We start from the raw sequence: 14,025 nt of genomic DNA on the forward strand, positions 1-14,025 counted from the left end.
AAATTACAATTGTAACTAAGATTGCAAGGCTTAGAGCTTGCTAGGATTCCTTGGAGATGCTGACAAATTAATGTAAAGAATAAGAATACTTTCAAAATATATCAAAAGTTCAATTTTGGTAGAATTTCAAAAATGATCAATCATATGTTATGCTTTATTGTACTTTTTTAAATTATGAGGTACTGCGTGACATGGATAGTCTTCTATTAAGAATATAGAAGTCATCCTTCAGCAGACCTTTAGATTTACAAATTCCTCTAGGAACCAAGACTACCTTCATTTCATTTTTTTTTTTACATATTCAAATATGAAGACATTATTGTTAGTGATTTAATTCCAATAGGGCGAAAAAGTGGAAAGGAATCACAGTAATAAAAAGAGGATTTCACTTTAATTAGTTTTTTTATGAAGAACTACAAATTAAACTCCTGGAACCAGATGAAAGTGACTGCACCCCACCCCCTCCATGGTATGGGACCAAAGAAATGTATGGACAATGATTTCTTCTCTGCAAAATACACCCATCACCATGCTTTCTCATGGACAAGTGCATCACAGCACAGAGGACTGTGAAGAAGGTGCATCCCTTCTCTGGCAGAGCTCATTTGCATACAAACATTTAATCCTAGCAGGAGGTGGGCATTCAGGGTTCTCCCAGGCAGAAATGTAGACATTCCCAGGTAAAAGCAGTTCTTCACTAAACTTTATAACCTCATTCCAAACTCCAGTTGTCAGTTAACAGCTTTCAGGATGACATCTTAAATCAAGAACATGTCATACGTGTACAGTAACTGGCCTAATCTTTTCTGTAAATTGCTGCCTGTGGTTTTCAAAAACATAGTAAATTGCTGGCAATTGACAATGTGTCTCCCTGCATGGCTAACTTCACTTCTGCACAGTTAACAAATCAGTATTAAATTATTCATCAGATCACCCAATGTCTAGGCTCTTCTGACCATCATTGATTTTAGGAAACAGTAACCTGCCTGCCTGCCTTTTATAATGAAGCAAAATTCATACCATGCTCTCAGTGTATGAGATTTAATTGCATGCAGGAATTAACAACTATACTCTTTGTTTCAATATCTCAGTTAATGGTGAGTTACAACTCACTATACAATCAGTGCTTCTGCTGTCCTATGCTGCCCTGAAGCAGGCTATAATATTTTCTCATCTCCCCCATACTTCAAATATACAGAGGAAGTGCTTTCTTTAGTAAGTCTATAACTACAACACAAGAATAAAATGATAAATTATATGTACAAACCAAAACATTAGATGGTCTAGAAATGATGCCATCAAACTGTTGCTTATTGTTCTGGAAACGGTCAACTCAACTCCCAGGACAGTTCAAGAAATTGAACTTTCATTGTTACAATAGTGTAAGAAGGGAGTGCTTATTCTGAAAGGACGTCTGAACGCAACCTTGTTTTTCTTTTTGTTTTTTTGGTAGCTTCAAGGAATTTTGCAAAAGGTATGACTCTAAGCTAAATAATATAATGAAACAGTCTGACATTTGAAGAATATATTTATTTAAACCCAGATAAATTATCTCCAATTACCTCAAAGGACACCAACAACCTGGCATTTTATCCTAACTATGCATGAACAGTATTTCCAGGTCACTGGTAGTCATGGGCTGTAATTTGATTGCATGTCTTATAAGACCACCTCCCAAGGGTGGTGACAGTGGCTCTGATGCATGTAACCCCAGGGAGTTCTAATTCCAATGGATGCTGGCCACAAGAGAATCTGGGACAAGAGTGTGGGATGAGGTGAGTGGGTCAATGCAAATTCTTCATAAGGGCTTTTTTAAAAAGCAGCACCCCCCCCAGGAGGTCAAAATACTAAGTCAAATTGTCTGTAGAATTACATTTGATTAGCTAGGTATTTTTATACTGCAAATTTCAAGCCCCAAACAGTGATACAAGCATATTTTCTAATATAAAACTGTTTCTGAGGACTGGTATGAAGTCTCCCACAGTTATTAGTATCACAACCTCCTTTATTTCTTTTTACTTTATCATTCCCCTTCATGGCTGACCATACGTCACCTCCTGGTCCATGATGACTGCAAGTACAGGTCCATGAAGATGCCTATGTCTTAATTCTCAGGACCTAAAACTATGGTCCTTTATATGGCAAAGGGGTTCTACTGATGTGCTTAAGACAATCTTGATATGTTGAGATTTGCCTGTACTATCCTATCTTGGTGGACTCAGTCTTATCACCTGAGTTCTTAGAAGTGGAGAACCTTTCAAGAATGTAAAAAAACAAGAAAGATGGTGGCCTGTGAAGCATTATGTTTCCATTACTGGCTTTGGAGTTAAAGGAAGAAAGGTGGGCAGTTCCAGAAGCTGGAAAAGGGAAGGAAACAGATTCTCCTCTAGAGTCTCCAGAAAGAAATACAGCCTTGTTGACACCTTGATTTTATTTTACTGCAATTTAATTTGACATATATATATATATATATATATGAGGTATATGACATCATAATTTATCTATATATTGACTTGTGATCACCATAGTAAGTTCACATCCATCCCATCACATAGTTAAAACTTATTTTTCTTGTGATGAGAACTTTGAAGATCTACTGTTCTCTTTGCAACTATCAAATGTACAATACAGTATTGTTAACTATGGTCACCATGCTGAACAATACATCAGCAGGGCTTAGTTGTCTCATAACTAGAAATTATATCTTTTGATTTCCGTCACCCCAACTCCCACCTCTGGCAACTACTAACCTGTTCTCTGTAACTTATTTTTCTTAGATTCCACATGTAAGTGAAATAATACCATATTAGTCTTTTCATGTCTGATTTATTTCACTTAGCATAGTGTTCTCAAATTTCATCCATGCTATCAGAATTGGGCAGTATTTCCTTCTTTCTGATGATTGAGTAATAGCCCACTACATATTATCTCTATATATCTATCACATTTCTTTTATTAATTAATTAATGGGCATTTCGCTTGTTTCCACATCTTAGTTATTGTATATAATTCTGTAATGAAGATGATGGTGCAGATATATTTTTGAGATAGCAATTTCATATCATTTTGATAAATAGAACTAAAATTGCCAGTTCATATGGTAGCACTAGCTATAATTTTTTTGAGGAATCTCTATATTTTTTTTGCCACAGTAGTTGCTGATACTTTGATTTTAACCCACTGAATCTCATGTAGGGTTCATGATCTATAGAAGTGTAAGGTTTGTATTCTTCTAAGTGTAAAATTTAAAATTTTAAATCACTAGGTTTAGGCCAGCTTCTAAGCTGAATTAGCTATTAGGCAGGTTTTCAGAAGTCTGTCATGATTACACTCCTTATATAGCCCATCGTAGAGAACTTAGCTGATTCTTCTTCCTTATACAGAGGAAAAGAAATGCAGTTTTTTGGCACTTCTATCTCAAATTAAAACAGAGTTTCCCCTGAATTTATATTAGGAAGAAGGGGGACAAGATAATGGAATATAATCAGAAATTTTTGGCTCTGCTTATTTTAATGAAAGAATGATTTGATGGATGTAGCTAAATACCTAAAAAATTAGAAAAGCGGTATGATTTTTTATAGGTAATTGTATTTCCCATTTTTAAATTAATCTAACAAATGGGTGTCCTTTCTTCTTCTTTTAAGATAGCTAACTTTCATTCAACTTTAGTTCCCATCTAATTTTAATCTTAGAAATGTATGCTTTAAATTCATATACTTTTAGGAAATTAACAACAATTGATATTCATATTTCTTAAATAAATCCTCACAGATTTTGTGTCAAATCAATTTCTATAAGAATTACTTTAAAAAATGTCATTATTTTTTCAGCTTCATTTGTTTTTGACTGTAAGCTCTTCTGTCTGATTTCTATAGGAGACTGAAAATCCCCAGAAAAAGTTAACCTTCCAGAAAATCTAGACAGCTGGATGATTCGATGTGCACATGCGAGCACACTGACAATCCCTGTAAACACAACAGAATGTTGTATTGTTGCTGTATTTCTGTGATTTCTGAGTCAGAAAACAGGCAAAGTAGGATCAAGGCGGAAGCCTTCCAAAGGGCAGAGGAGAGCTAAGGGTGCCTGAATTATCAGACACTCCAATACTTCCTATTTCCCTCTCCCTTTTCATTCTGTATCCCATGCTTCTGCTCAGTGGTCTGTGCTGGGACCTGTCAGTTCTCCCTCAACTTCTGGGAGATCTTTCCTCCAGGCATATTTTTCTCTTCTTTCCTTTTTGTTGGTTCTCACATAGTACCTGGGAGGCTGAAATGACTCATGTTTCCTGACCCTTCCCTGGGCAGGTCTGTGCTGCAGCTGGCATTCCAGAAAGTAGGGAGCTTCACATTAAAGGACAGCTCATTGCAAGGATTCCTGAATTGCCAGCCCATTAGCACCTCTGCTTTAAGAGAAAACAAAACATAGCTTCCTTCCCACCCCCATCTTTGAAATAAAACTTCTGGCTGCTTGTTTTTAACACCTTTTCCAACATACTGGTTTTATTTCTTCATTATTCTGCTCTCCCTGCATTCTTGAATTTATCCTTTCTAAGCCAGGGATCCAAAAACAGTTGTGCTAAGGCAGCCAATGGTGCAAGATTGGGCTTCCAGTGGCTGCAGTAACCAGTTAAATCACAAATTAGATGCATGGATACTTTCAGGGCCATCTATATTCAATACTCTTATCCACATCAGTTTGAAGCTACAGACCCATAATTTCTTATGCCAGCACAGCAAGGAAGCTCAGAAAGAAATTTTCTCAGCACAAAGAGATATTATTAGATATGATTATTGTTATCAGTATCAGTGATTTTCCTCCCATAGTCTTCTTATGAAAACTTGATATACAACATTTAAATGAGATGTAGTGTGTGGTCTGTGGCCTGGAGCAGTGCTGAGTAATTGTTATCCGAGGTTTCTCTGTTCCTGCAGAGTTTTCGACTTAATGTTCATCAGTTATAATTTGATGGTGCAGTGCTATTTCATTTTATAAGGTTATACAATGGTATATGTTGATATTCTGGTTTTTAAAACTAAAGAAACAAAACTAAATACATTTCTAAGGCTCTCTTTTGTAGTCTGTGAATTGCTGCAAACGTCACCTGAAATTCCTCTACATCACGATTGTACACTTAATTGACATTTCACAACCAAGAGATCATGTCTTCAAGACAGTCTCATTAACATCACAAGAAGAAAAGCTCACATTTAATGGTATTTACTCATGTTATATATATTGTTTTTATGAAATAGCCCATCTTATGTTCAGTTGACTATATCAAAGTTTCTACAGTTACATCTTTAAATTCTTTGCAAATATAGCAAATCATTCTAACATAAGCTACAAAAGTGTGATTTCTTTAGATACCATCTCATAACTGTGAGAATGGCCCATATCAAAAAGACCAGAAACAGCAAGTGCTGGTGAGTATATGGAAAAAAAGAGAACCCTCCTACACTGCTGGTAGGAATGCAAACTGGCCTAGCGTGCACACACACACATGCACACAGACACACCCACACACACACAATGGAATACTACTCAGCCAAAAAAGATAAACTCATGCCATTTTTGGCAACATGGATGGAACTTGAAAGTATATTACTAAGTGAAATAAGTCAGAAGGAGAAAGATAGATACTGGATGGCCTCACTAATATGTGGTATATAAGTAACTAAATTAATAGTCAGATAAAGAAAAGCTGAAAAACTAACCCTTGATAGCTGATTAAAGAACTGAGACACCAAGGGGGGAGAAGTGATGTGGGAGGGGATAGAACAGGGGGAGAGGGAGGCATAATGGTCTGTGGTGGTAGAGTACAGGTAAATTGGTGGTGGGTGCACTACGGTGGAAATCCCTGATGGGGATAACCCAGTGTTACCTCAATTGAAAAAAATCAAAACAAAATAATATTGTGGTTTCTCTGTGGCACCAAAATTTTCTTGAAAAGAACATGTATACGGACATTCAGCAGCATGATCAACTCCGTGTGGCCTACCATGCTGTCACCAGTGGCTGAACAAACTTACATCTATTGGAAAAACTATCATTAAAAATAAACATTGTCTTGGGCCTCTGGGTGGTACAAGGGGTTAAGCACAGCATTATGAAGCTATCCGCAGACACTGCAGCAAGAGTTGGATCCCCAGCCAGAGAGCTACCCACATGGTGCAGCAAACCTCTCCTAATTCGCCTGCTGCTCCCCTCAGCAGTGTATTTCAGTCAGTCTGCCTGTTCTGTTGCCCACTCTGTCTCTGGTGAATCTTCTCACCCACTCCCGTACATCTGACCTGCACCCCAACTCCTGTATGCATAAATAATTTTTTTTAATAGTAAACACTGTCTTTTTTTTTTAAACAAGTATTTTCTTTTCTTTTCTTTTTTTAGGATTTATTTATTTATTTATACAAGCACTGGGTACAGTCAGAAGCGCGGGAGGGTGAGAGAATTCACCAGAGGCAGAGCGGGGAGCAGAGCAGGCAGAAGGACCGAAGTACACTGCTGAGGGGAGCAGCGGGCGGCAGGAGAGGTCTGCGCACCATGTGGGACCCTCCTCCGGTGGCCAGGGAGCAGCCGGGGATCGAACCAGCGCTGCAGAGGCTGCGGGCAGCTTGGCAACCCAGCGCTCAACCGCTGTGCCACCGGGGAGGCCCAGTAAACACTGTCTTATTGAATTTAGTGGGAGGATTAGCCACATGTGGACATTGTCACTTCAGCAGTGGACACTAGCAGTGCCTGGATAAAACTAAGATCAGCATGAAGTCAGGATTCCTGATGTCTGGCTCTATAAGATGTTGGCAACTTGCCATTTTCCCTCCCACAATAGTGGATTCAGGAGAAAAGAGGAGACAGCAGTGTGTAAGCTTTAAGCACAGTCAGCTTTAGTGAGGGGGGAACAGATTTGAATCTGTTTTCATGACCTGAGCTGTCACAGGGCCTGTATACAATGTAATAAAGTATGGGAAGAGGGCCTCCCCGGTGGCGCAGCAGATGAGCGCTGGGCTGCGAAGCTGCCCGCAGCCTCTGCAGCACTGGTTCGATCCCCATCCACCGGCGAAGGTCCCACATGACGTGACAGACCTCTCCTGCCATGCCCGCTGCTCCCCTCAGCAGTGTATTTCGTCAGTCTGCCTGTTCTGTTCCCTGCTCTGGCTCTGGTGAATTCTCTCACTCTCCCACACTTCTGACTGTACCCAGTGCTTGTATAAATAAATAAATAAATCTTTAAAAAAAATAAATAAAGGATGGGAAGAGGTTTTGAGATGAAATAGTTAGAGGACAGCTAATAAAAAAAAAACATTTATTTAATGAGTTGAGATGCTAAACTACATAAAATGTTTACCTTTCTTTAAAAATTGATCTCATTTTTTTTAATATTTCAAATCTGTTCACTTTCCATCTTTCTTGAGGTCACACTGGTTTACAATGCTGTATATAATTCAGGGTATAAGATATACCCTTCAGGTGCATGCGACAAAAACACTCCCTCCACCAAGGTGACAGTCTTCCACCACAATTCATGCATATTTTCATTAGAGGTAGAAAAATAAAATATAAATACAAGTAGCAGCAGCAATATACTTCTGTAATTATCCCATTTACATAGACCTTGTTCACCATAGTGACTTCTCATATAACAATAAATGCAACTATGGCTGATAATAAAAATCAACAAGCAACTGTGGACTAGAGACACACTGCCAAGGTGGGGGCGGGGTGAAGGGGGAGGGGCAGAGAGAGGAAGGATTAGGATAAAAATAAGAGGGGCTGCAATTGTATGGGAAATATAACCAAAATGAAAATGCATACATTGTACAAAAATGAAAAATGATGTAAGAATTATATAAAATAAAATACTAAAAAAAGAATAATACATCCACCTGCTCTCTTGAAAAAATTGTTTGAACCCCTCTACAGAAAACCATAAGATTGATATACAAATTTCTGATTAAGAAATCCTACTATCACCCAGGCTTCAGCACTTACTTAGTAGCCAATTGTGGATTCTATATGTCATTGGACTATAACTTAGCGGCAAATTGGATTTTTCAAACACAGGCTAGCAAAATATTTGTATTTGATAAAAGTTATGAAAATTGTAATAGTTAGTTTACATTTTCTTATAATTTTCTTAAATATGGGAAAGGATATGCAAAGGAAGCTGTGATCTCACCATGTAAAGAACACAGAGAATTATTTTATGTTTACCCACAGCCATGTCAGAGGAAAAGGAACAGTTTCATTCCTTTGGAATAAGAAATGTATAACTGTATTTATGCTTTCTACTTTTCTTTTAAAGTACATACCTGCTTTACTTTGAAAATGGATTGTAAAGAAGACAAACAAAAAAAGACATTTGCAAGCTATTGAGTGTCATTTACATGTTATGTCTGGAAGCAAATTCTGATAGTTTTTCCTTTAAAAATTCTTAATACTGGATAGACTTCTGCCATCTCCACCCTCACCCCTGGAATACAGTATATAGAGAAACATTTTTTTTTTAAAGATTTATTTGTTTATTTATACAAGCACTGGGTACAGTCAGAAGCATGGGAGGGTGAGAGAACTCACCAGAGCCAGAGCAGGGAGCAGAGCAAGCAGAAGGACCAAAGTACACTGCTGAGGGGAGCAGCGAGTGGCAGGAGAGGTCTGCGTGCCATGTGGGATCCTCCTCCGGTGGCCGGAGAGCATCTGGGGATGAACCGGCGCGGCAGAGGCTGAGGGCAGCTTCGCAACCCAGCGCTCAACCGCTGCGCCACTGGGGAGGCCCCTAGAGAAACATTCTTTCAGGACAATAGGATAAGTGTGTACTAATGTATTGATTCAAAACCTGAAATATTTTGTTATTCTTGTGAACCAAAAGAGTTTATGCATCTTTCCAAAATGTCTCACTAAGATATAAATGCCATTCACTTCATGATATAATAAATAGTATATCACTCTTGCAGTTCCAAAAGAAAGCATAGTTTTACTGGGCTTGTAGGGTGTTATTTCTGTATCATTTGCTGATCTATTATTGCAGAATAAAGATATTTTATACTATAATTTTAGTTCTTTGTAAATAGAACATTGCAAGATTCCGCTGAAGAGTATCCAAGTAGGAAGGGATCTTCGAGAGGAAAGGATCATTTTAAATTTAAAACTCTTTGGCCTCTCTGGTGGCTTAGGGGTTAAGTCTCAGCACTATCACCACTATGGCCTGAGTTTGATCCCTGGCCAGGGAGCTAACCCACATTTGGCGCAGTAGACTTCTTCTGTCTTGCCTGCTGCTCCCCTCAGCAATGTATTTCAGGAGATCTACCTGTTCTGCTCTCCACTCTGTCTCCGGTGAATCTTCTCTCCCTGCACCTCTGGCCTACAATCCAGTCCTTCTATGTGAGAATGAAAAAAAAAAATAGGTTGAAAATGTTTAAAATAGGGCCTCCCTAGTGGTGAAGGGCTTAAGACGTAACCTATGAAGCTATTTGCAGCCACTGCAGCCCGAGTTCAATCCCAGCAGGGGAGCTGCCCACATGGCACAGCAGACCTCTCCTGACATGCCCACTGCTCCCCTCAGCAATGTATTTCAGTGGATCTGCCTGTTCTGCTCCCCACTCTGTCTCTGGTGACTCCTGTCATCTCCCACACCTCTGGCCTATACCTCAGTTCTTGTATGCATAAATAAATAAAGCTTAAAACAGTGTTTAAATAAAATCAATTTAAAACTCTCTACTAGACTCAGCAAGTTGTGTCTGCTTAAGTGGAAAAGGAAATATGTTACAGATCATTGATTTCACTTGAAAGTACCGTCAGACACAACAATATTTAGAGAGTTTATAAAAAAAATAATGGCTGGGCTGAAAGTTCTGAAGGGAACTGAAAGTTCTGTTTGTTTCCTGTGCAATTGCTCCCAATCAGAACTCAAAATCAACTGTCTCCAAGTTTCCTACTTGAGAGTGACTGCCCAAAGTCAAAGTTAGTGGAAAGAATCTGACCTTGAAGGACAATGAATCTTGATCAAGAAAGGGAATTTTCCCAGCCGGCACAGAGAAACAATTCAGGCAAGGCAATAAGGATGAGCCCTGAAAAAGAATGATCTCATTGACCCTGTCTGGCGGCTCAGGTAAAATATTCAACTGAGAAGTCTCACAAGAGAGAGGACCCTATGAAAGATGGTGACAATTTAAGTCAAAAGAGGACAGAAAATGCTATTATTGCCATTTGGGAAAATGGCTTAAATTTCTTTGAGAATCAAATTCCCATCAATCAGGTCACTATGGAAGAAGTGCAGTGGTTAAAACATGATGCAGAGAAACAAACAAAAGTAGGTTTTCCTTTTGTGTGAAGACAATGCAAAGCACCTATACAGAGTAGGGAGCAGTAAAGGTTGGTTCATCGCACACCCCTGCTCTCTACCTATATATTTTTAAAAGGTGCCTGATCAAAACTCATGATAAATATAAGAATTATTCCTAGAATTTCTTCGCATTCATTTGCTAAGTCTAAATTATGCTCATGTATAGTCACATATCATATTTTCTGAAAATGTAACATGCTAAAATTCTTTAGTATCACTGAGGTGTAATTTTCACACATCTCTCAAGAAAATTCAGTTAGGAGAAATATTAGCTGAAATTTTCTACTATTTGGAGTAATCAAAAAGATATCAGTTTAATTCCTTTGGAATAAAAACAAGTATTACCTGTTATTCTCAACATAACTGATTTTTCGGTATCTTTAAATGCAGTAAATGAATTGGGTTTTCATATTTACATTCTGAGTGCCTTCCTAGGGAGGAAAATGATTTCAAGTCCTGCAATTTCCAAAGAAGCAGCAATAACTTATTAATTGTGCCCTTGGTGATCTTAAAGTGCAGCATGAAAAACCACCTTAGAGACTGCCAGAGATGCATAAAGTCCTCCTAGGGGGAGCAGTAAGGACAGCAGGAGAATCTGGATGCAAAAGTATTTCAAAAAGCTATTTATACATTGAAGGAAAGGATTTAATTAATAGTGTTGCAGCTGTGAAGTTAATATGCAGATTCAAGGTTCTATCACAAGGGATTGTTACATATTTTTTTAAACAAGTCACTCAGTCCTACGTTTTCACCCCTTTTATAGCTCTTGCACAGTAATAAATGTATGTCCCAAAGGTTTTCAGATTGAAGACTGTGATGCCTGTTAATTTCTTCAATGATAATAAAGATGATGATGTTGATGACAATTATGAGAACCATTATCTGCTGAAACCTCACAGTATGCCAAGTTCTCATCTAAGTCCTTTATATGCACCATCTTATTTAACTCTCAACAATCCTGTGAGTGGTGTACCATGGCTTTTCTCATTTTATAGAAAAGGAAACTGAGGTTCTAGTATATTAGTCAGTGCAGATAACTTTAGTTACCTATTCACAGTCATCTCTGACCCTACCATACATGTACACATTTCTTAAGAGCATTATGTCCATTTCTTACAGGTTCTGGAAAATCTGAGGAAAATGAGGACACTCTAGACATCAGTAGAAAACTTATGACACAGAAGAGGAGATAACAGCAAAGGAAAATCCAGCAGCTGAGATTAACAGTCCCTGTAACAGGTGAGATGTGTGGTTGCCCAGGAAAATGTGCATCCTCAATTAAAAAGGAAGGATAACAGTGCCTGTTATTAAAATAACACCTATGTCCACAGAGATCTTATGAAAATTAATCTGAAAATGGTTTTTGGAGTTTCTATCTTTTAGAATGGATGTTTTGGGCAAAAATCAAGATACAAGGAAACCTTATTAATCTACCTCATGGGTCATTCCAACAAATGACTTCATGAACCAGTAGGAGATGGAGTTTTTGAAAGTTAGGAAACAAACCAGCATGTATGAATAAGGAATTGCTTATGAAAAGAAGTCCAACTTGGAAAGACAGCAGAGGTGCTTGGGTTATCAAGAGTCCTTATCTCTGCTCTATTTATCAGATCTCCTACAGGCTAGTATTGAGGCTACACTGTGAATGAACAGGGAGATAGTCCCAGACTTTCCAGTAGTAAATAGAAAGAGACAGCAGACATCTTTAGGATGCTCCTTGGAAGTCATCTTTCTTTTAATGACCTAGAATACTTGGGTGACTGATTAATGGCATTTGAGTGGGTGACAAATGAACAAGCAGAACTTTTATATCCATTTTTAAAAAATCTTGCACCCAAGGAAATGAGGAAAAAAAGTCCTTGATATTATATTAGAAAAACAGTTACAAAAAAGCAATTCACAAGTAACCTTGAACAGTTGAGGGAAATCAGACTCATGGAACACATGACTATTGGTATTACTACTTTTTATAAAAAAATATAAAATTTTTATAAACTCAGGCTTACCTGAGTTGTCAATATGATGTGCTTAAAACAATGCTACACACAGAACCAGAACTCATTATAATCATTGGCAAAGCTGGTCCTGTTTTTATATTTCACAATGACTCAGAGGGATTAAATGATTTGCTTAAGGGCTCATCATTAAGTGCTAAAGACAGGATTTGAATAAAATGTATAATTTGGAATCCCATTTTCTTTCAGCAAACTATGATGAGAATTCCATAGGTCAAATTTCCTTTAGTCTAATATGTTCTAAGTTCAAATGGGGGAAAAAAAAGATAACTTCCATCCAGTAAACTGGTGAAATAAAAGTATGACTTAAAGTGACCATTCAAATCACAAGACACAAAATGTTAGGGGGGTTAAAAACGTTATGCTTATTATTCATAATTATTTTATTCATAAGATTTGCATTTTAAAATTGCTTTATAATCTGCATGTTACTGAAGATAAGTGGGCGCTGATTTAAGTACTTTTTTTCTGTCATAGAAATTAATGGTAAAATGCGATTAATAGCACACATATTAAAGGTAGAAGTTAGTGCATTTGTATGGGACTTAGAAATGCCATTTCAAGTTGCTGAATGCATTTGTCAATGTGAGAAAATGATGGCAAGTTCTAATTACAAAGTTATTATAGTGTAGAACAAAGAGTAACCACCTCTGGAGGTTCTGAAGAAAATCCTTTAGGGATTTTTGTTGCTTGGCTAAATCAATAATTCTTTGTTACCACATGGACGTCAGTGAAGTTTGACAATTCTTAAAGGTATTTGTGCTGGTCAAGGCAGATTTTTCTAAGATTGAAACCACCGATACTAGTAGAAGACTAGTCTACTTAGGAACTTTACTCTCACACAATGAAATATGTTAGCACAAATATAGTGGATAATGAGAAATTCTAAAAAATAATAATGGTTTTTAATTAATTTTGTAATTACACTGTCAAGTTTCTTCTCTACAAATTCTCCAGGTGAAAATTGTGCTGGTTTATGAGAAAAATGTTAAAGAAACACAACTAGAAACTTAATCCAAGATGTTCTTACATTTGGGTGGCAAAGAGGATTCTACAGAAGTTATAATGAAAATTGTGTGTTGTGCTGACATTAGTCATATGGAGAGAAATAACATATCATGTTGCATTAGGACAACTCTCTTCAATCTGATCAGGATTTCAAAATAAGCATCACCATATAGATATATTTAGTTCCTAGAAAAATGTATGTTCCACTTAAATACACAGGTGATTATTCCTTGCCAAACTTCTGTTCTCCAGAAGTAATATTTGAGCAAAGAGAGTCTCATAACTATTACAGTAACATCAGAGATTCTGAACTCAAGCAGTCCCATTCTGAACTCAAGCATTCTGAACTCAAGAATGCTCAATATCATTTTCCTTTTTTAAAAAAAATTTTTATCTAAGATTTAGGGCTGAGGTTATTGTTACATTGAATCTTTTTAAATTGGAAATAAAGATCCTTGAAACTGAGTTCTACTACAGCTTACCAAGTGAGACTGTAAGACCATTGTTTTGGAGTCATTATATTTACATATTCCTAAGATCATTCTTTCCTGAATGGTACCCAAGCTTTTGATTAGTATTCTATTTATGTTACTTTGATAATTATCTGTATCTATCTATCTATCTACACATATGTATATATGATGTGTGTCATAATTATTTATTAGT

General features: G+C 37.3%; 1 protein-coding gene across 4 annotated transcripts in view; it reads right to left on the minus strand.

Annotated features, from left to right (window-relative positions):
* Window positions 1-14,025, minus strand: part of NKAIN3 (sodium/potassium transporting ATPase interacting 3) — a 749,694-nt gene that overhangs the window by 402,737 nt on the left and 332,932 nt on the right. The window lies entirely within an intron of this gene.

This window comes from Talpa occidentalis, unplaced genomic scaffold (assembly GCF_014898055.3).
Source record: "Talpa occidentalis isolate TD23 unplaced genomic scaffold, MPIMG_talOcc4v2.1, whole genome shotgun sequence".
Classification (NCBI taxonomy): domain Eukaryota; kingdom Metazoa; phylum Chordata; class Mammalia; order Eulipotyphla; family Talpidae; genus Talpa; species Talpa occidentalis.